The sequence below is a fragment of the Protopterus annectens genome, chromosome 2.part1 (assembly GCF_019279795.1).
Source record: "Protopterus annectens isolate FY-2018-M chromosome 2.part1, PAN1.0, whole genome shotgun sequence".
Taxonomy (NCBI): Eukaryota; Metazoa; Chordata; order Ceratodontiformes; family Protopteridae; genus Protopterus; species Protopterus annectens.
The window spans coordinates 1,012,789,849-1,012,813,355 of record NC_056729.1 but is presented as its reverse complement, the minus strand read 5'-3'; positions in this window follow the sequence as shown (position 1 = coordinate 1,012,813,355).

Sequence of the window (23,507 nt, the reverse complement as noted above, 5' to 3'; positions counted from 1 at the left end):
ATTACGACTCTGATATGTTGACCCATTTGGTATATTTGTAAGTTGGAAATCGTTCAAGTCAGTACTGATGTTAATAATGTCACCCTCTCCGAGTGTTGCCTCATTATTGACCATCATGGGATTTAAAATAGGGTTAATAGTACCAGTCCTACGTTTGTTTTTCACTTCCACTATCAGTTCGTGGATAAGATGGGTGGGATACCCTCTGTTCATGAACATGCTTTCCAATAGTTGACATTCTACTAAAAAATCTGCTTCTAAAGAACACATCCTAGCTGCCCTAATTAATTGGCCCTTTTTGATGGAACGTTTCTGTTTAAAAGGGTGCGCACTAAAATAGTGCAAAAAAGAATTACAATATGAAGGTTTTCTATAAATAGTAGAGTTCAACTTTTTATTACAAGGGGCTTTTGTTAGTTTAACATCTAAGTAATCAATACTAGTTGTATTGAATATGTAAGTAAATTGAAAAAATGTAGTGGTAGAATTGAAATAATCAATGAGTCTATCTGCTGCATACATGTCACCTTTAAAGATGATAAAATGTCATCTAAAAACCTCGGGTAATACACTAGAGAGTCTGATACATCTGGTTTATCAAAGATAAACAGTTTTTCCTAGTAAGCTACAAAAAGGTTTGCTAAACTCGCTCCACAGGGGGAGCCCATAGCTACACCATGTTTTTGTAGGTAATGTTGACCGTTAAATATAAAAAAAATGTTCATCAGTATAATGTCAATAAGTTCAGAATTCAGGTCAATGTCTTTTGGTGAAGCATGTTTTTCTTTCATCATTAAAGCCAGCCACTCCACTGCTTCCATGTGCGGAATAGAAGTGTATAGGTCAACCACATCAATAGTAAGGAAGTTGGAATCTAGATCTATAGACAGACTGTTGAGTCTTTCTAGAAATGACCACAAGTCTTTACAGACTTGTGGAATTAGTTTTAAATATTTTTGGAGGATTGAGTCTACTACCTTAGCACAAGGGTATGTTAAGGATGCTCTACCATCAATTAAAGGTCTCATTGGTGGGTTGAGCATATCCTTATGAATTGTAGGATCCCAAACATTACTGGTATCTTAGGAAAAGGAATGCTAATATAATTGAATGTATCTAGGTCTATTTTAGCCTCTATGAATAGGTCCCTAAAATAGTTTTTAACCCTTGTCAATGCTACGTTGTATTCATTTAAAGATACCTTAGAATAGGCAATGTTGTCCAAGACTAATTCCACCCTGTTGTTGCAATCAATTACATCAAAGATAACTAGACCACCTCCCTTGTCTGGTTTAATACTCCATACCAGTGAAGACCTCAACAAGTTCAAGGCTTGCATTTGTTCGTAACTCACATTATTAAGCTTAGAATAATTAACATGAGTACGCATGTGTGGAATGTGCCTAATATCTAATTCACAAACATTCTCGAATAACCATAACAGAGGATGTAGAGGTGGATTAAAAGTACTTAAGGGCTTAAAGTTAGAATGAGGGGGGTCGTTGCCACCCAAAAGGAAAGATAAGTTACGTTTTCTAACATAACACTTCAAGTCCATCAACGTTCTAGCAATGTTCATATTTTTACTAGGGACAAACGTGTTACCCTTAGCCAATAAGTCAATTAAATCAGGTTCTGTAGTGATAGATGAAAAATTATAGCTATTAAAGTCACCACGAGAATTCTTTAATATGACCAACTTGGTAAAAGGGTGAACAGGAGGAGGGTCAGTTATCTCTTCCTCCGATTGCTCCAACTTTTGTTCCTCTGGTTCCAAGGACTGCGTGAATTTATGATGTTCTTGGAGTTCATCACTTGGTGAAAAACCTGTTCGGATTGATTGTTATTCGAAGTTTGAGCAGTCATTTGGACATTGATGTTAGCATTATTGTTGACATTATTAGACCACAGTCTTTCACTACGTCTCAAAGGTTCAAAAGACTGGTCATTATTAACGTCAACATTTGTGTTGATCTCACTAGAGTAACCTGGACTACCTGGGAATCGAGCTATTAACAAAGCTCATAGATCCCGGTTCAGCTTCTTGATTTTATTAGTTTTCAATTTCTCCAACAGTTGGTCTATGCTGGAAAAACCCCTCCCATAGTCATACTTATATCTAGGAAAGTCAACGTCCGATTTAATGTCAATGTCCAAGTCTTACACTTCCATAGAGATACATTCTATTTGCACTGTGTAGTGTTTAATCATTAGTTCCATTAATAGGAACCCAGAAGAGTCAAATAGGTTTAACAATTCTTTATGAAATAATGGGTCAGGTACCAGTCCCATCGGGAACTGGTGAAAACGCAAACCTTTAGGGACCAATTTCTCAACAAGACATTGTTTAAAATAAACAACTTCCAATTGAAGCTTTTTTAATTTAAGTAATTTGAAATCGAGTAGCTTCAATTTTTCAGAAATTACGTGTGTACTCACTGGTGCAGGCATAGCTTCTGGAGCCGGTCGTTCCACATTAGGGGTGAAGCCTGAAGTTAAGTTGCCTATGTTGTTCTCCCACTCAGTAAACGAAGAAATGCCAATAAGCTCAGTAACGCTAAGATGGTTCCCAGGTCTCATTGTTGTCAAGTTGGTATTAGGACGAACATCCTGTCCTGGAGGTAGAGAAGCTGAACTAGAACTCGGCCCCACTGGTTCACTACCCACACTGGGTAGATTCTGGCTGTTAGAATCAAAATTGTTGTTACGTGGACCAGCGTTATTAACCTACATAGGCAACCTAACTTCAGGCTTCACCCCTAACGTGGAATGACCGGCTCCAGACGCTACGCCTGCACTAGTGAGTGCTCACGTAATTTCTGAAAAATTGAAGCTACTCGATTTCAAATTACTTAAATTAAAAAAGCTTTAATTGGAAGTTGTTTATTTTAAACAATGTCTTGTTGAGAAATTGGTCCCTAAAGATTTGCGTTTTCACCAGTTCCCGATGGGACTGGTATCTGATTCATTATTTCATAAAGAACTGTTAAAAATATTTGACTCTTCTGGGTTCCTATTAATGGAACTAATGATTAAACACTGCACAGTGCAAATAGAATGTATCTCTATGGAAGTGAAAGACTTGGACATTGACATTAAATCGGACGTTGACATTCCTAGATATAAGTATGACTATGGGAGGGTTTTTTCCAGCATAGACCAACTGTTGCAGAAATTGAAAACTAATAAAATCAAGAAGCTGAACCGGGATCGTTCGGCTTACAACAATGGGTTTGCATATCCTAAACCACAGGTGGCACAAGTTTGGCCCAACAATAGATCTATGAGCTTTGTTAATAGCTCGATTCCAACAGGTAGTCCAGGTTACTCTAGTGAGATCAGCACAAATGTTGACGTTAATAATGACCAGTCTTTTGAACCTTTGAGACGTAGTGAAAGGCTACGGTCTAATAATCAACAATAATGCTAACATCAATGTCCAAATGACTGCTCAAACTTCGAATAACAATCAATCCGAACAGGTTTTTCACCAAGTGGTGAACTCCAAGAATACCATAAATTCATGCCATCCTCGGATCCAGAGGAACAAAGGTTGGAGCAATCGGAGGAAGAGATAACTGACCCTCCTCCTGTACACCCTTTTACCAAGTTGGTCATATTAAAGAATTCTCATGGTGACTTTAATATCTATAATTTTTCATCCATCACTACAGAACCTGATTTAATTGACTTATTGGCTAAGGGTAACACGTTTGTCCCTAGTAAAAATATGAGCATTGCTAGAACGTTGATGGACTTGAAGTGCTATGTTAGAAAACTTAACTTATCTTTCCTTTTGGGTGGCAACGACCCCCCTCATTCTAACTTTAAGCCCTTAAGTACTTTTAATCCACCTCTACATCCTCTGTTACTGTTATTCGAGAATGTTTGTGAATTAGATATTAGGCACATTCCACACATGCATACTCATGTTAATTATTCTAAGTTTAATAATGTGAGTTACGAACAAATGCAAGCCATAAACTTGTTGAGATCTTCATTGGTACAGAGTATTAAACCAGACAAGGGAGGTGGTCTAGTTATCTTTGATGTAACTGATTACAACAACAGGATGGAATGAGTCTTGGACAACATTGCCTATTCTAAGGTATCTTTAAATGAATACAACGTAGCATTGACAAGGGTTAAAAACTATTTTAGGGACCTATTCATTGAGGCTAAAATAGACCTACATACATTCAATTATATTAACATTCCTTTTCCTAAGATACCGGTAATGTTTGGGATCCCTAAAATTCATAAGGATATGCTCAACCCACTAATGAGACCTTTAATTGATGGTAAAGCATCCTTAACATACCCTTGTGCTAAGGTAGTAGACTCGATCCTCCAAAAATATTTAAAACTAATTCCACAAGTCTGTAAAGACTTGTGGTCATTTCTAGAAAGCCTCAACAGTCTGTCTATAGATCTAGATTCCAGCTTCCTTACTATTGATGTGGTTGACCTATACACTTCTATTCCGCACATGGAAGCAATGGAGTGGGTGGCTTTAATGATAAAAGAAAAAAATGCTTCAACTAAAGACATTGACCTGGTTTCTGAACTTATTAACATTATACTGACAAACAATTTTTTTATATTTAACGTCAACATTACCTACACAAACATGGTGTAGCTATGGGCTCCCCCTGTGGAGCGAGTTTAGTGAACCTTTTTGTAGTTTACTGGGAAAAACTGTTTATCTTTGATAAACCAGATGTATCAAACTCTCTAGTGTATTACCCGAGGTTTTTAGATGACATTTTTATCATCTTTAAAGGTGACATGTATGCAGCAGATAGACTCATTGATTATTTCAATTCTACTACTACATTTTTTCAATTTACTTACATATTCAATACAACTATTATTGATTACTTAGATGTTAAACTAACAAAAGCCCCTTGTAATAAAAAGTTGAACTCTACTATTTATAGAAAACCTTCATATTGTAATTCTTTTTTGCACTATTCTAGTGCACACCCTTTAAAACAGAAACGTTCCATCATAAAGGGCCAATTAATTAGGGCATCTAGGATGTGTTCTTTAGAAGCAGATTTTTTAGTAGAATGTCAACTATTGGAAAACATGTTCGTGAACAGAAGGTATCCCACCCATCTTATCCACGAACTGGTAGTGGAAGTGAAAAACAAGCGTAGGACTGGTACTATTAACCCTATTTTAAATCCCATGATGGTCAATAATGAGGCAACACTCGAAGAGGGTGACATTATTAACATCAGTACTGCCTTGAATGATTTCCAACTTACAAATATACCAAATAGGTCAACATATCAGAGTTGTAACGCACTGATAGCTAGTCACCATGACACTTGTCACTTGTATAAGTCTTGCTTCATTACAACTTTTAACAATGACAGCGACCAAGTCAGGTTCACTTTATATAAGAATTGGTACCTTTTATATAAAGACAACTTGTTAATGGAGAGAATAGGCTCCCATACGATAATTGTTTATAAGAGGGGAGCCAACCTGAAAAATTTAGTAGAGGTCAAAAAATTTAGAACTAACAATAGAACATGTGGATCTTTTCCTTGTGGGGCTTGTAAGATGTGTAAACACATAAAAACAAGTAACTCGTTTGAAAGAACGGGGAAGAAATACCAGATCGCACACAAATTTTATTGCAACACTAAAAGTATTATCTATCCTCCAAGTTGCAAAAACTGTAGTGCGTTCTACGTAGGGAAAACAGACTGCAAATTTCGAGACAGAATTTATGAACATACTTATGCAGTCTCTAAGAATAAAAGTGACAATGCTTTAGTTAAACATATTAACATGAAAGCTGGTCACTCTTTTTAATTTTTAGCAATAGATCAACTAGCTAATGATATTAGAGGGGGACCCACGTCACTATTATTAGAATGCCGTGAACTTGAATGGCAATTGACATTAAATGCATTTTCTTATCCTGGTCTTAATGACAATTGCAACATAGCTTGTCTATTGAAATTAAAGAGCTGTATGAGACAATACGACTGTTAAAAATGACATCTCAGACTTTTACAGTCACAGGAGAGTTTGTAGCACTTTAAATTCTAGTTACTTTCAATGGAATTTGTACATATATACCTTTCACACTTGTATATTTATATATTACAAAACTATTTAAAATTGTAGTCACATTGAACTATTTGGCTGTTTTATAAACTGATTGCGGAAACTGATTGTAAAGAAACTGTCTTCAAAGTAGGAAACAAGTTTTACACTTTGCTTCTTTTTGAGCAATTGCTTGTTTAATGCCTTATGTCAGCCACTCACACGGCTTATTCACGATTGTGTTGCTTTAAATAACATTTGTTTTTTTTCACCTAATGGGGCTTATTGATTGGCCAGTACTATCACATTACTCTGAGGCGGATCTTTTAAATTGCACTATATTGTTGTGCTGATTATTTCTGAAGAAGTTACTCCTGTTGAGTGACGAAAACGTGTTTAGTTTTAATAAACTTTTTATACATTAAAATAACAGTGTGTTGCATTGTCACAGACTTTTGCGTGTGGCTGTTTGGAATCCTTTTTGTTTATACTTCGTTTGTCTTTTGAAGTTTTTATCAGTTTATTATATTACCTGTTCCTAGAGTGTTTATATGAATAGTTTAAAGCTTACTTTCACCCAGTCTTTTTATCCTTTTGTTTGGGTTTTTTTGTTACATACCTCTTTATAGTTATAGGAAGTATGTGTTAAATATGTTTTTGGAGATTTTTTTATGTGGGGATTCCCTGTGGAGTTTTTAATTAGTTCCATGCTGCTGTTTAGTGCAGTCATCTGTATGCCTTTGTGTGTGTGTGGCTGGGAATTGCTCACCCTTCAGTTTTATTAAGCCTATGTAGTTTTTGTTGCATAATTGAGCTAAGTAACTTCATTTGATGCCCTTTTAATTAATGTTACATCTGTTTTATTGGCTTTTGTTGGTTGGTAGCTTTGGGCATGTAGCGAACCCAAAGATTCAATAAATCTGAGGGTGTTTTTTTTTTCTTCTTTTTTTAGTTTTCTCTTCTTTGGTTCATAGTGAGGGCTCTGATTATTGCTAGAATGGCTCGAGTGGAGCTCAAGCCTTTGTAAGCTTTGATTTGATGTTTGAATAGCTTACAGTTTCCCGCTGAAATGTCTGAAGCTGTTTATTCCATCTTCAACTCAGCGATTTGTCCGCACGCATCTCTGAACAGCTTCAAGAGCTGCATAACATCATTGATGACTCGACGGACTTCTTAAAAAGGAAGTATCTGAATCTTAAAGTATTTTTGGACTTCTACACCCACTTTCTTATTGTAAGATATTTGTGCACTGTGGAGCAATTCAGTAGTATAATCAGTGGCAGATTTTAACATGGACAATGCTATTTTGAACTTGTACAAAAAGAGGATAGAAGGCATAAAATATAGCAGGTAGAATTCAATTGTAGAGTCTGAATGTTTGAATTGTAGCCATTGCAGCAATAGTATTCTCTGGTGACTTCTTGTCTCTTGGGCTTAAGCGAGTGGATACAGTGATCTTACTGATAATATTAGTATGTTCTTGCATGTGCAGTACAACTTGTAGGTGTGCGCATATTGCTGCGTAGAACTGCCCGTCAAACTCTGCTTAGTAGACTGACACACTGAAAGAGTAACTCAGAAACATTTATGAGATAAACATTTATTCATACAAGTTTAGAACTATCTAAAATATTTTGTGAAGTGACACATTGAATGAGCAACTCAAAGTCATTTAAGAGATGAGCTAACATTCACATTAGAAGTTTTAATAATATATATTTTGTACATAGAAAATCTAAACCGTTAAATGATTACCTCTTAATGGATTTATGCATCGTGAACATTCTTTTTAATTTTTAGCTCTTCCATAACTCTTTACCAGTGTAATTCCTGAATTGTATTGCTGTATTTGCTTGCTTACACTTAACTTTTATTCACTGTACTGGCTTTAAGTTCTGTTTTATTGCACTGCCTTAGGTCATGACTGAAAAAGGTCAATAGACTAGTTTACTTGCTCAGTTATCAAAATGGAAAATAAACGGTGTTTGCGTATTGTCATGGCCACACTGAATCTTAACTATGGTTAACTACGTGTGAGGATCCCTCACACCCATGGCCCTTACTTTATGGTTTAATTGCTTTTCTGCTGGCCTGATAACACTTTTTTTGTGAAGTTTCACTATGAGCCGTATAACCCTTTCATTATAACCCTGGAGTTGCACTGCTGCAGAAGTGTGCCTTAACATGAGGGCCTTAATCATATTTGTAGGTATGGAAGCACACTAGTAGGGAGACTAGATGAAAGTTCTGTGCACCTAATTGTAAACTGTCCAGATTATCATTGATGGGCACATGTTTTGCCTCATTTATATGTGTGTATGTTCCTCATAAAAATGTGTGGGTTTCTGGCCTTTTGCAGAATTTCAATGAGGAATAAGTTCAGTAAATAATGACAAGCTTAATTTGCTTCAGAAAAATGCATGCTAACAGTAAATGTCTCATTCTAGTAACTCTCCAAGTTGATGAGCGCTAATTGGTCCATGTGTTTGGGGCTTTGACCAGATTTTTAGTGTTACGAGGTTGATTAGTATGGGCATTCTCTGTGCTGATCATAAAATACTGCTTCCAAAACAGAACCACGCCCTTGTGGAAAGTAGATGACAGTAACAACCTATGTTACATGTTTGTACATAAATGAAGTCTCTACTAAGTCTGTTTCACACATAAGAAATCAGTTCAATCTCCCTGTGTTTAATACTATCAGTTAGGGTACTTATATTTTCTGCAACCTGTTCATTTCTGCTTGCCAGCAGTGCATGTATGAGCGTGAGATGTTTACATTGTGGTTACGATAATGTGTAGGTACCAAATAAATTAATAAGTAAATAAATTCACCCCTAGTTTAGCAGTTATGACACTCTTGGAAAGGTGCAGCCTTTAATTTGTAGCAAGATTTAATATAGGAATTCATTCTGCCTGACATTCAATGCCATAGCTTCTCAAAAGCACAGTACTTAGGGTTTTTTAACATTTTTGTATTCATTGCTATATGTTAGTGACAGAAAAATATTAGAAGTCAATATATTGATGCAATTAATTCTCTTAAAGGTACAGACATTTGAATAATTAGAGGAAAGATGATACCAAACTTCTTTCAAATTCTGTGGTACACTCAGAGTTTTATTTTCAGTAGTCTTGTTTTTGCTTACCAGCTATGTAAAGATAAGAGGTCACTAAATGTAACAAGACATACAGCAAATACTGCTCTCCAATTTATATGTGCTTCTTTACTTCTATCTATTTTTAAAGTTTAAGTAAGAATTACAAACTAATTTGTTTTTTTTGACTGCTTGTGATGTGGATATTATTATGCATCTTGGTCTACAAACAAAATCTCACTTTAGACAGATTGAAACTTGGTGTAATCTATATATCCTATACTCACAGTAATATTTCAGTATATCTTTCTGCCGAATTGTATAGCACATGTTTTGGTTATATATGAATAGCTCAAAATATAATAAGAAATATAGTTTTATCTCCTATTTACAGTTTATTTCAATTCAATAGTGCTAACAACTATGATATTAATGTTTAAATGTCATGTGATGCATTCTTGTATTGGGCTGACTGCAGAATCTTTAGAACAGAATAAATATTTAGTATTGGTCATTCTCATAGCTCTATAGTTTTAAAAATAATGTAAGTATTTGGTTATGATTTCACTAATCAAAGCATAAATCTGGAAACTAGATTACAACAACTATACATTTTAGATGCAAACATGTCTCTAGCTGCTGTTTTGAATTTCAGTCTATAATAGCACATTTACAGATTTATAGGTTTATGTATAGCCATTTTTAGGTAATGCAATAATTGCTTGACCTTTAACAATATATAAATCTGAGTAATAAACAAGCAGAAGACCATTACCAAAACACCACAATCGAGAAAAACGTTCCAGGCAAAAGCAAGGATGGCTGTCAACTTATTTATTCAAATGTCACAAGCACTTTCAGCCTGACTCAAATGCAGGGCTTTTTCAAGTGAAAAAAAAAAAAAAAGTCAGGGTGAAAGCGCTTGTGACATTTGAATAAATAAGTTGACAGCCATCCTTGTTTTTGCCTGGACCGTTTTTCTCGATTGTAATATATAAATCTGGAAAGCTTTAAAATAACTCTGTAAAAATTATATTGTTCTCCTTTTGGGTTTAATTCTTATACATTAATGGCCCCTTTTAGAAAATAATAGGTAACCTAGATAGGATGTTGAAATATTTTGCCTTTTTTGAAAACTGTAAATCTTACTGTCAATTCTGGTAGTTTCTGCTACCTGAAATCAAACACCCTATAATTAATATTCATATAAATATTGCTCATATGTAGTTCCAATAAACATATATGCCTTTTGTAGAAAGATATTATACACTCTATTTATATATTTTTTTCTGCAGACTTTAAATAATGCTGGTGTTATTTGATAAAACTAACTACGATACTAAACATTTAATAACTTTATAATATCTTAATAATTTTTGTAATATATTACTAGTCAACCTGTTTTATTGGTTATTTTAACACAAGTGTATGATGAGTTCTCCTTTTTTGCGTAACTTTGACATTCATATAAAGAAGCCATGTTTCTAATGGTGAAATAGTTCATATTCAGGCAGAGCATGATAGAAATATGCTGCTATTAGGAATGTTAACTTGAGTGATTAATGTCACTCAAATTAGGAGTTTATAACTCGAGGTGGGTTTTAGAAGGTTTATTGTTAGAAGTTTCTGTTATAATTTTTTGATAATAATTTTTCTGATGTTCACTAAAATGTGTATAGTGGAAAGTTATTTAAATATTTGTAATTTTAAATCTTTTTTCTGCGTATCATACTCTATAAATTGCTGTATTCCTTTCATTTTTTTAGTATCATCTCATAGACTAAAATTTAATAAAAGTCTTAATCAGCATGTATTTTAGCCCAACAAACGTACAACATGACATCACTTCATTGCATTTCTCTTAATATAAATGGGCTAAATAATGCTATCAAGAGAAGCCCCTTGAAAAAATATCTTCAATTGCATAATTCACAATTAATTTTTCTGCAAGAAACTCATTTGATAGAAAATGAACTTTCTAAATTAGAATCTAACTCTTTCCCAATCCTTGTTAGTTCTGAACACTCTCAAAAAAGAGGTGTGGCAATACTGTGGAATAATAAAGTACCACAACCTAAAATAATAGATACATACAAAGATAATAAACGTATGGTAGCACCTGTTGTCATATAACTTAATAATTTAATATTCACTCTAATAAATGCAACCATATTCCTGGCTTTGGACAGACCTCAGCACAACATATTGATCATATTATCCAATTTTCTAAGGGCAATAGTATTTTAGCTGGTGATTTTAATTGCATTTTTAGTAGTTCTGACTCTACTTCTAAAGGTAAGAGAAAAGTTTCGAGCTCAGCTAGATTACTAAAAGAGTTTTCAAATTCCTTTTTATTGAAGGACATTGATAATTATGCTGACCCAAAATCACTATTCTATACATTTTTTTTCACACAGACACAACACATATTCAAGAATAGACAGAGTTTTTATCTCAAACAGTTTAACAGATTCTTTAAGTAATGTTAAAGTTATCACATGTCCCTTCTCAGATCACAGTTCTATAACCTTATATATATATATATATATATATATATATATATATATATATATGTACCAATGTTCAGATAAAATGAATTCCAGCATATATCACGAAATTAAAAGATTTTAACACCTTCATATTAGAAGAAGTTCATAGTTTTTTTAGAATTTAATGCAAACAATAATACATTTGAAATTTTCATCTGGGGTGCAATGAAGGCATATTTATATGGCGGCATAATTGATTGGTACAAAAAAAAGACTTTTATGGGATAAAGACTTAAAAGCGATACAAACAAAACTGGATATCTTGAATCTTGAGTTATCAAAAAATCAACAAGAAAAATCCAAATTGGATGAATTAAAAACCTTAAATAAGAAGTATCTTGAGATTCTAAACCATAAAACTATGATTAGTCTAAAGAAATTTAAATGTATTATTTTTTTAATGAATCCCAGATCTTTGAATATTTTATCAAATAAAGTAAAAAGATTGAATAAATTCAATCACATTAAAGAAATATATTCACCTCAACAGAAAAAATTTGTATCTGATTTACATAACATATTAATTGAATTTAGAGATTTTTTTTCTTAATCTAAACAAATCTTCTGCATTAATAAACCCAAAGAAAGATATTCAAGCCTTTATTAATAAAAACTCTAAAAAAGATTACCAGGAGAACAAATTAATTTACTTGATAGGAAAATTACATCAAAAGACATCCAAGAACAAATTAATGCACTCAAACAAAACAAAGCACCCAGTAATGAGGGCATTATTCCAGAAATCTATAAAATTCTACCGGATAAAGCACTAACTTTGTTACTTTCAGTTTTTAATATTATACATAATAAAAATACTATCCCTCCATCATGCAAATATACATTCATTTCTCCAATCCTAAAGCCTGAAAAAGACCCTACAAAATGTAATTCATATAGACCTATTTCGTTACTAAACATGGACTATAAAATGTTTATGACTATATACGTAAAGAGGCTAAAGATTTTTCTTTGCAACTTAGTAGCTGAAGACCAAACAGGTTTCATAATAAACAGAACAACTTATGATAACATTAAAAGAATAATAACCTTAATTGAGTCAACTAAAAACTTAAAAAAATAACCTAACTATAGTTAGCTTAGATATAAATTGTGCTTTTGTCACAGTTAATTGGGATTACTTATTTATTATTCTGAAGGAACTCGATTTTTCAAACAATTTATAAATCTTATTACCCAGTTATATATTGACTCTCAAGCTTATGTCAAAATTGATTAAAAACAAAGAATAATGCTCACTACACTCTGTTCGCCTGATAATAAATAAGACTTATAAAATACAACAAAAAAACAGGCTAAAATAGTGGGAAGTATACTTGCTGTGTTCAATTCAAGTCAGTCACAAAAAGTAACCAAATGTTCCACAAAAAGAAACAAAGCTGTAACCTACAAACCGCTTTACTTTGTGAACTCTTAATCCAATAAAAAAGAGTCAAAATCACCATAGAGTGTTCATTCGAACCTACTCATCCACTGGGCAATAGCTTGTAGAAAAAACACGCAGCCAGCATGTAAAAATAAGTCCAAGCGTCCAGTAGAAACCACGTTTATTAAAATAATTAGAACACAGGGCTAGCGCTTTCAACGAATCTTCATCAGGCCACTAACAAACAAACATACTGACATCCCTTTTATAGCAAAATGCTAGAGTCAACTACTGATGTCACATCCTGTTTGGACATACTGAAGTCAACTCTGATGTCACATCCTGTTATACATAAAATATTTAAAGTGACATCACTTTTTGTAGTAAAACGCTACAAGCAACTCTGATGCCACATCCTACTAAATGTAAAATCTTATAAAATGTTTTAAATTATTTAAAATGTTAAAAATATATATGCTGACATTTTGTAAACAGTGTACAATAAAAATGTTCTAAAATAACATTTCACCCTACTTTAACTGCTGCTGCATGTAACATTCAAAATGTTTGAAAATAATTTAAATATCTATGTAACCATCTCATAGACAGTATGCAGCAAATAAGGTGTTTCACAATTACATACTATCTTCCTATAAATACTGCACTTATATGCATACTAGTAACAAAAATGGCACGCATGTTTAGTATTTAATAATAAGCAATATAATCCCATTTGAAATACTTGTATGTATAAATACATGTTTAAAATAGGGATCAAATTAATAAAGATATTAATATCTACACATGAGCTATTTAGCATAATTATAACTGTACAAAAATGATCATTCAAAACACTGCATCTAAAATTTATACAGCGTGTGCTTCTAAATATCATTCAAAACAGATATGTGCACACGCAAAGATGTTGATAACGGCTGATATTATAAACATAAAAATATATGAGACTAAATGTGTAAAATCAGGTGAAATATGTGTGCTGGATGAGAGAGGAATACATGGTACATCAGCATCTTTCATAACAATTGGCCCCTAAAAAGCCTGCAGAGTAAAATACAGAGACAACGATGGAGACAGAAATGGAAAAATGTGAGGTATGAAAATGTTATAAATATAAAAATAAAACCAGCCAGAAGTTAATGAAGGGTGGCAAAGGGGTGAAAAGCTCCAATGAAGTTTCCTAGCTTTAAGTATAGGTTTGATGGAGACTCTGTCATTGAGGCCTGGGTACAAATCAGCCCTAAGCCTGATGATCCATTTGGCCTCTATCTGTTCCGTGGTGTTAAAAATATCTCCTCTTCTACGAGATGGAACATTGTTTTGAATTACTTGAAACAAAAAGCTATGTTGGGTAGATGTATTAATTACATGCCTAGACAGAGCATTTGAAGAACATCTGACTTTGATTTTATATAAGTGTTCCCTAATCGGTCTTTAAACTTTCTGTCCGTCTTCCCTACATAAAAGCATGGGCAGTGTACACAGGTAGCCAGGTACACCACATGGCAGGTCTCACAAGTGGCAGAAACTGTGAAATGAAATTCTTGTCCTGTAATAGGATGATTGAATTTATCAGTTTCTTTAATGAATTTGCAATAATTGCATTTTTGACACCTTTTAGTCATTTTATGATTACTGGTTGTATTTATGTCAAACCTATTCGGACCACATAACATTCTGTGTAAATTCAACTTATTTTTATATGTAAATTTTGGTTCTTGGCTCAATATCTCAGAAATAACTGGATCTGTTAGCAAGATGTCCCAATGTTTTCGATATATGCTTTCAATACTATTTACATCTTGTGTAAAATGTATCGGTATTCTGATAACTCCACTGCTAGTTTTGGTGATGCTACTATCATCTCGTTTACTAGGTAAGTAGGGAAAAGCCCTGCCTTCTCTCAATTCACCTATGGTACCTAAAGAAGCATCAACTTCTGTTACCGTGTAAGACCTGTCTATAAATTTATTCCTCAAGTCTTCTATGCCTGTTTTAAAGCATGAGTCTTCAGAAAACAGCCTAGATACCCTCATGGCTTGACTTTTGACGTTGTTACCAAAGACATGCTTAGGATGCATGCTACTTCGATGGAGAAAGTTATTTCTATAGCAATCCTTTCGAAAAACTCCAGTGTTAAGTATACCATTTGGTAATTGTTCAACATATACGTCTAAATAGGGTATGACATCTTTGGAATTAACCATAGAAAATCTTAAAAAACTGGTGTCTTGATTTATTTTATCATAGAAAGACCTCAATTGTTCTTCATCACCTTTCCAAATAAGGAAGAGGTCATCTACAAACCTAGTGTAGAAAGAAACATTCTGACAAAATTCCTCCATCTGAAATAGAAGAAACTTCCCAGTAAGCCATAACCAGGTTGGCGTAGCTATTGGCACAAGAAGTGCCCATAGCTACGCCATACCTCTGAAGATATACTTGACCATTAAACAAGAAAATATTATTTGTAAATACAATTTCCATCAATTCCGTGATAACTTCTATCCTTCCTTCGGAGAATGTGCCATCTCTAGTCAGAATCCTACTTATGCTATTGAGTCCCTCATGATTAGGAATAACAGTAAAAAGAGAGTTGACATCAAGTGTCACAAACAATTTATGCTGGAAACCATCACTCACCGAGGTATTCTCATATAGTTTAATTAGGAATTGTTTAGTATCTTTCAGTATGTGTGTGTACTTGTCCACTATGGGTCTTAATAAGGACTCTAAATAGATGGAAATTGGCTCGGTGATCCAGCCCTTCCCTGCAACAATTGGCCTCATAGGTGGATCCAAGCCATTTTTGTGAATCTTGGGTATTCCCTGTATAATGGTATCGTTGGATGTTCCACTACAAGGTATGTGAATAATTCTTGATTAATCTTACCCTCATTCAACATAACATTTAATCTACTAGAAACATTTGATATGATCCTATTCACTCTACTATCATTGATTTTCAAGTAAAAGACAGAATCATCCAGCATATTGCACATTTTATCAATATAAAACTCCATATCCATGATAACTACAGGACCACCTTTATCGGCTGGTCTTATCATAATGGTCCTATCATCTTTCAGGCCATTAAGTGCTTTCCTTTGTACTGGTTTCAGATTGCCAAACCATCTCTTTTTTCTATTATTTGCATAATTTTCATATAATCCTTGCTCAACCAGTTTCGAATAAGCCTCGATAAGTGGGTGGTTGCATGGAGTGTAAGTACTTGGTTTTCTAAGCGGATGGGGTAAACTAGTGCTGTTCGAAAATCAACCTTGATTTGGAAGTTCCGTATAAACATTTTCAAATCAATAATGCTATTTGTGATATCGCTTCTACTAGAGGGAATAAATGTTAGACCCTTCTCCAAGACATACTTTTCTTCTTCCGTTAAAAGCTTACTTGATATATTCCACACTATTGATTCTTGGTCCCTTGCCAAATCTTTTTTAGTGTAGGACCAGCCTGTACTGGTCCTGCTGGTCTCTTTTTCTGCCTTCCCTGCTCATAGACCGTTCCTTGCCCCCCACCCCTCTCCATTGATTGGCGATGGGGAAAGGGACTGATTCAGTACTCATACTATTGAATCTAGTTTTGGCGTCCATGCCTAGGCTAATTTTATCTACTGTTTTCAGATTTTTATTCATAATTTTATTAACATTATCGTCCTCATTCTCTATATGCTCACATATATCTATCCTTGTATTGGCATCTTCAAATACAGATATATTGTGAACATTACCAGCTGGGGAAGAGCATGTATCATTAGTACCATCCTGGTGTATTATTGCTGTGGTAACAATGGTATTTTTCTTACCCCCTGTCTGTTTATCTATGACAATAACATTAGAACCATCAGCATTGGTATCTGGCCCATCTCTGGCCAGACCAATATTAGTATTGTCTTTCATTTCATTTTGAAGGCGTGTGTTCTTCCATCCCTTGGCTCCATTCTCCACTCTGGGCCAAGTAAAGACATGGCCTTTTTTAAAATCGTCGATGTCCCTTCTAAGTTTATCACATTTTTGCTGTAACAGTTTTTTCTCATAAATGAAAACGCTGTCTAACATTTTGTCAATAGATGCTTCTACCACTGGTCTAGTTGCCATGAATATAACAAATCTTTATACACAGTACCTGTAGTTGGCATCTTCAGGATCCTTAAACCCCTTGGAATTACTCGCAAAATCGTTCCAAGGGGTTTAAGGATCCTGGCAACAGTTAAACTTAGATACTAGCCTGAAGTACATGGAGCTAATGAACAATTACTTCTTACCTCATGAAACATCATTGAGGGAGAAACTACAGAAGCAACAGCAGAGCTTATCTACCATGTACCCTAGACCAGTGGTAGAAGCATCTATTGACAAAATGTTAGACAGCGTTTTCATTTATGAGAAAAAACTGTTACAGCAAAAACGTGATAAACTTAGAAGGGACATCGACAATTTTAAAAAAGGCCATGTCTTTACTTGGCCCAGAGTGGAGAATGGAGCCAAGGGATGGAAGAACACACGCCTTCAAAATGAAATGAAAGACAATACTAATATTGGTCTGGCCAGAGATGGGCCAGATACCAATGCTGATGGTCCTAATGTTATTGTCATAGATAAACAGACAGGGGGTAAGAAAAATACCATTGTTACCACAGCAATAATACACCAGGATGGTACTAATGATACATGGTCTTCCCCCTCTGGTAATGTTCACAATATATCTGTATTTGAAGATGCCAATACAAGGATAGATATATGTGAGCATATAGAGAATGAGGACGATAATGTTAATAAGATTATGAATAAAAATCTGAAAACAGTAGATAAAATTAGCCTAGGCATGGACGCCAAAACTAGATTCAATAGTATGAGTACTGAATCAGTCCCTTTCCCCATCGCCAATCAATGGAGAGGGGGTGGGGGGGCAAGGGAACGGTCTATGAGCAGGGGAAGGCAGAAAAAGAGACCAGCAGGACCAGTACAGGCTGGTCCTACACTAAAAAAGATTTGGCAAGGGACCAAGAATCAATAGTGTGGAATATATTAAGTAAGCTTTTAACGGAAGAAGAAAAGTATGTCTTGGAGAAGGGTCTAACATTTATTCCCTCTAGTAGAAGTGATATCACAAATAGCATTATTGATTTGAAAATGTTTATACGGAACCTCCAAATCAAGGTTGATTTTCGTAACAGCACTAGTTTACCCCATCCGTTTAGAAAACCAAGTACTTACACTCCATGCAACCACCCACTTATCGAGGCTTATTCGAAACTGGTTGAGCAAGGATTATATGAAAATGATGCAAATAATAGAAAAAAGAGATGGTTTGGCAATCTGAAACCAGTACAAAGGAAAGCACTTAATGGCCTGAAAGATGATAGGACCATTATGATAAGACCAGCCGATAAAGGTGGTCCTGTAGTTATCATGGATATGGAGTTTTATATTGATAAAATGTGCAATATGCTGGATGATTCTGTCTCTTACTTGAAAATCAATGATAGTAGAGTGAATAGGATCATATCAGATGTTTCTAGTAGATTAAATGTTATGTTGAATGAGGGTAAGATTAATCAAGAATTATTCACATACCTTGTAGTGGAACATCCAACGATACCCATTATACAGGGAATACCCAAGATTCACAAAAATGGCTTGGATCCACCTATGAGGCCAATTGTTGCAGGGAAGGGCTGGATCACCGAGCCAATTTCCATCTATTTAGAGTCCTTATTAAGACCCATAGTGGACAAGTACACACACATACTGAAAGATACTAAACAATTCCTAATTAAACTATATGAGAATACCTCGGTGAGTAATGGTTTCCAGCATAAATTGTTTGTGACACTTGATGTCAACTCTCTTTTTACTGTTATTCCTAATCATGAGGGACTCAATAGCATAAGTAGGATTCTGACTAGAGATGGCACATTCTCCGAAGGAAGGATAGAAGTTATCATGGAATTGATGGAAATTGTATTAACAAATAATATTTTCTTGTTTAATGGTCAAGTATATCTTCAGAGGGATGGCGTAGCTATGGGCACTTCTTGTGCCAATAGCTACGCCAACCTGGTTATGGCTTACTGGGAAGTTTCTTCTCTATTTCAGATGGAGGAATTTTGTCAGAATGTTTCTTTCTACACTAGGTTTGTAGATGACCTCTTCCTTATTTGGAAAGGTGATGAAGAACAATTGAGGTCTTTCTATGATAAAATAAATCAAGACACCAGTTTTTTAAGATTTTCTATGGTTAATTCCAAAGATGTCATACCCTATTTAGACGTATATGTTGAACAATTACCAAATGGTATACTTAACACTGGAGTTTTTCGAAAGGATTGCTATAGAAATAACTTTCTCCATCGAAGTAGCATGCATCCTAAGCATGTCTTTGGTAACATCATCAAAAGTCAAGCCATGAGGGTATCCAGGCTGTTTTCTGAAGACTCATGCTTTAAAACAGGCATAGAAGACTTGAGGAATAAATTTATAGACAGGTCTTACACGGTAACAGAAGTTGATGCTTCTTTGTGTACCATAGGTGAATTGAGAGAAGGCAGGGCTTTTCCCTACTTCTCTAGTAAACAAGATGATAGTAGCATCACCAAAACTAGCAGTGGAGTTATCAGAATACCGATACATTTTACACAAGATGTAAATAGTATTGAAAGCATATATCGAAAACATTGGGACATCTTGCTAACAGATCCAGTTATTTCTGAGATATTGAGCCAAGAACCAAAATTTACATATAAAAATAAGTTGAATTTACACAGAATGTTATGTGGTCCGAATAGGTTTGACATAAATACAACCAGTAATCATAAAATGACTAAAAGGTGTCAAAAATGCAATTATTGCAAATTCATTAAAGAAACTGATAAATTCAATCATCCTATTACAGGACAAGAATTTCATTTCACAGTTTCTGCCACTTGTGAGACCTGCCATGTGGTGTACCTGGCTACCTGTGTACACTGCCCTGCGTTTTATGTAGGGAAGACGGACAGAAAGTTTAAAGACCGTATTAGGGAACACTTATATAAAATCAAAGTCAGATGTTCTTCAAATGCTCTGTCTAGGCATGTAATTAATACATCTACCCAACATAGCTTTTGTTTCAAGTAATTCAAAACAATGTTCCATCTCGTAGAAGAGGAGATATTTTTAACACCACGGAACAGATAGAGGCCAAATGGATCATCAGGCTTAGGGCTGATTTGTACCCAGGCCTCAATGACAGAGTCTCCATCAAACCTATACTTAAAGCTAGGAAACTTCATTGAAGCTTTTCACCCCTTTGCCACCCTTCATTAACTTCTGGCTGGTATTATTTTTATATTTATAACATTTTCATACCTCACATTTTTCCATTTCTGTCTCCATCGTTGTCTCTGTATTTTACTCTGCAGGCTTTTTAGGGGCCAATTGTTATGAAAGATGCTGATGTACCATGTATTCCTCTCTCATCCAGCACACATATTTCACCTGATTTTACACATTTAGTCTCATATTTTTATGTTTATAATATCAGCCGTTATCAACATCTTTGCGTGTGCACATATCTGTTTTGAATGATATTTAGAAGCACACGCTGTATAAATTTTAGATGCAGTGTTTTGAATGATCATTTTTGTACAGTTATAATTATGCTAAATAGCTCATGTGTAGATATTAATATCTTTATTAATTTGATCCCTATTTTAAACATGTATTTATACATACAAGTATTTCAAATGGGATTATATTGCTTATTATTTAATACTAAACATGCGTGCCATTTTTGTTACTAGTATGCATATAAGTGCAGTATTTATAGGAAGATAGTATGTAATTATGAAACACCTTATTTGCTGCATACTGTCTATGAGATGGTTACATAGATATTTAAATTATTTTCAAACATTTTGAATGTTACATGCAGCAGCAGTTAAAGTAGGGTGAAATGTTATTTTAGAACATTTTTATTGTACACTGTTTACAAAATGTCAGCATATATATTTTTAACATTTTAAATAATTTAAAACATTTTATAAGATTTTACATTTAGTAGGATGTGGCATCAGAGTTGCTTGTAGCGTTTTACTACAAAAGTGATGTCACTTTAAATATTTTATGTATAACAGGATGTGACATCAGAGTTGACTTCAGTATGTCCAAACAGGATGTGACATCAGTAGTTGACTCTAGCATTTTGCTATAAAAGGGATGTCAGTATGTTTGTTTGTTAGTGGCCTGATGAAGATTCGTTGAAAGCGCTAGCCCTGTGTTCTAATTATTTTAATAAACGTGGTTTCTACTGGACGCTTAGATTTATTTTTACATGCTGGCTGCGTGTTTTTTCTACAAGCTATTGCCCAGTGGATGAGTAGGTTCGAATGAACACTCTATGGTGATTTTGACTCTTTTTTATTGGATTAAGAGTTCACAAAGTAAAGCGGTTTGTAGGTTACAGCTTTGTTTCTTTTTGTGGAACATTTGGTTACTTTTTGTGACTGACTTGAATTGAACACAGCAAGTATACTTCCCACTATTTTAGCCTGGTTTTTTGTTGTATTTTATGTCAAAATTGGTTCTAATATTTCTCAGTTCTACCTATTACTAAAGTAACCAAACAAGGTTGTCCATTATCCCCTCTTTTATTTACCTTAGTTATGGAGCCTTGGGTGAATTTGATTAGCCATACTAGTAATATTAAAGGTTTTGATATAAGTCTAAATAAAACCTCAAAGATTCAAATGTTTACAGATGACATCTTGATTACTTTGGGTGGTAAAAATCCAACAATTCAAACATTATTTAATGATAGATATTATTTTCAAAAAAACTAAGGTCTTAAATTTAATCACAATAAAACACAAATCTTGTTATCTGGTTCAAAAAATATAATATTCAAAATGAATTTGAAAAATATATACCACAATCCCAACAAATAAAATATTTAGGTATAATTATTCACAATAGTTTAAAAGGGCAGCTATGGTGGTGCTTCGGTTAGCGTTGTTGCCTCACAGCAAGAGGTTCTCCGGTTTGATCCTCAGCTGGGGTGTCTTCTGTGTGGAGTGTGTATGTGCTTCCTCTGGTCACATGGGTTTCCTCTGAGTGCTCCGGTTTCCTCCCACATCCCAAAGACATGCTGTAGGTGGATTGGACACTCTAAATTGGCCCTAGGCATGAGTGCGTGTGCATGTGTACCTTCTCTGGAAGGTTGGGTGCCGGGCTGGCAACTCGACACTGTAAAACTCCACTGCCAATCATGAGCAGACAGGTGATCCACTGTGGCAACCTCTAACTGGGAAAAGCCAGAGGAAGATTCCCAATAGTTTAAAAGAAATTCAAAATTTGAACTTCAATAAAAGTTTAACAGAAATAGATAACCTAATACATAAATGGTCTAAAATAAAATTCTCAATAGAGGAGAAATGATCATAGTTCAATCTATTTATATTCCTCCACCTTATACAATAATTAAAAAGTTTAACACTATGATTAAAAAATTTCTTTGGTAAAAAATTAAACCCAGGATCTCTTTAACATATCATATATAAAGCTGGGATAATGGAGGTATTGCATTACCAAATTTAGTTATTAAAACAATATTGTATCTCATAGATAGTAAATATTCAGCTAAATGGAAAGACATTGGGCCAAATTTACAAAGGTTTGCATGTAGTGTAAGAACAGTGTAAGATGGCAGACTGGCAATATGTCTGCCGAGTGATTCAGCAATAGCCGGTAGGGGCAGACCTGAGAGCTTCTAAAGCTAATCTTGCACGGACAGTGTTATGGTATGCAAATTACCTCATTTGCTGCTGAAAGCTATGCAAATGAGGTAAATTTGCTATCCAGGAACCACTAACCTGTCCGTGTAAGAGTAGTGTTATCTGCAGAAATGTACTCCGTTGGTAACAGAGTACCATTGTGCAAATAGCTAAACAGAGCCATGACAAGAAGCATGCAAATGGCCAAATATAAGGCCATTGGCATTTGCAAATGTTGTAAATTCTTAAAATCCAATGTTTTTTTTTTCCACGATCACCGATGTTTAAGCATAGCGCAGCATCACGCAAACATGCTGAGCTTTAAATAAAAAGAAAAAAATGGAAAAGTAGCCACAAATGTGCTTTTACACTAAAAAGCTTGTTCTGCCATGCAGGTGAATGGCAGGCTGCAAACAACATGGCCACTGAGTAGTGTTTGCTAAGGGGGGGAAGCTCAGTGTGAGAGATGTAACCAAGCATTAGTAGGCAATCCTATGCAAGTGAGGATAAGGATAGTGAATCCAAAATTTCCCTGACATGTGAGCCATGTCCCTAGAGTGTAAGTGTAGGAGTAGGGTAGTAATCGAGTAGAAGATAGGTGACCTCATGAGGGGGTATGTCTG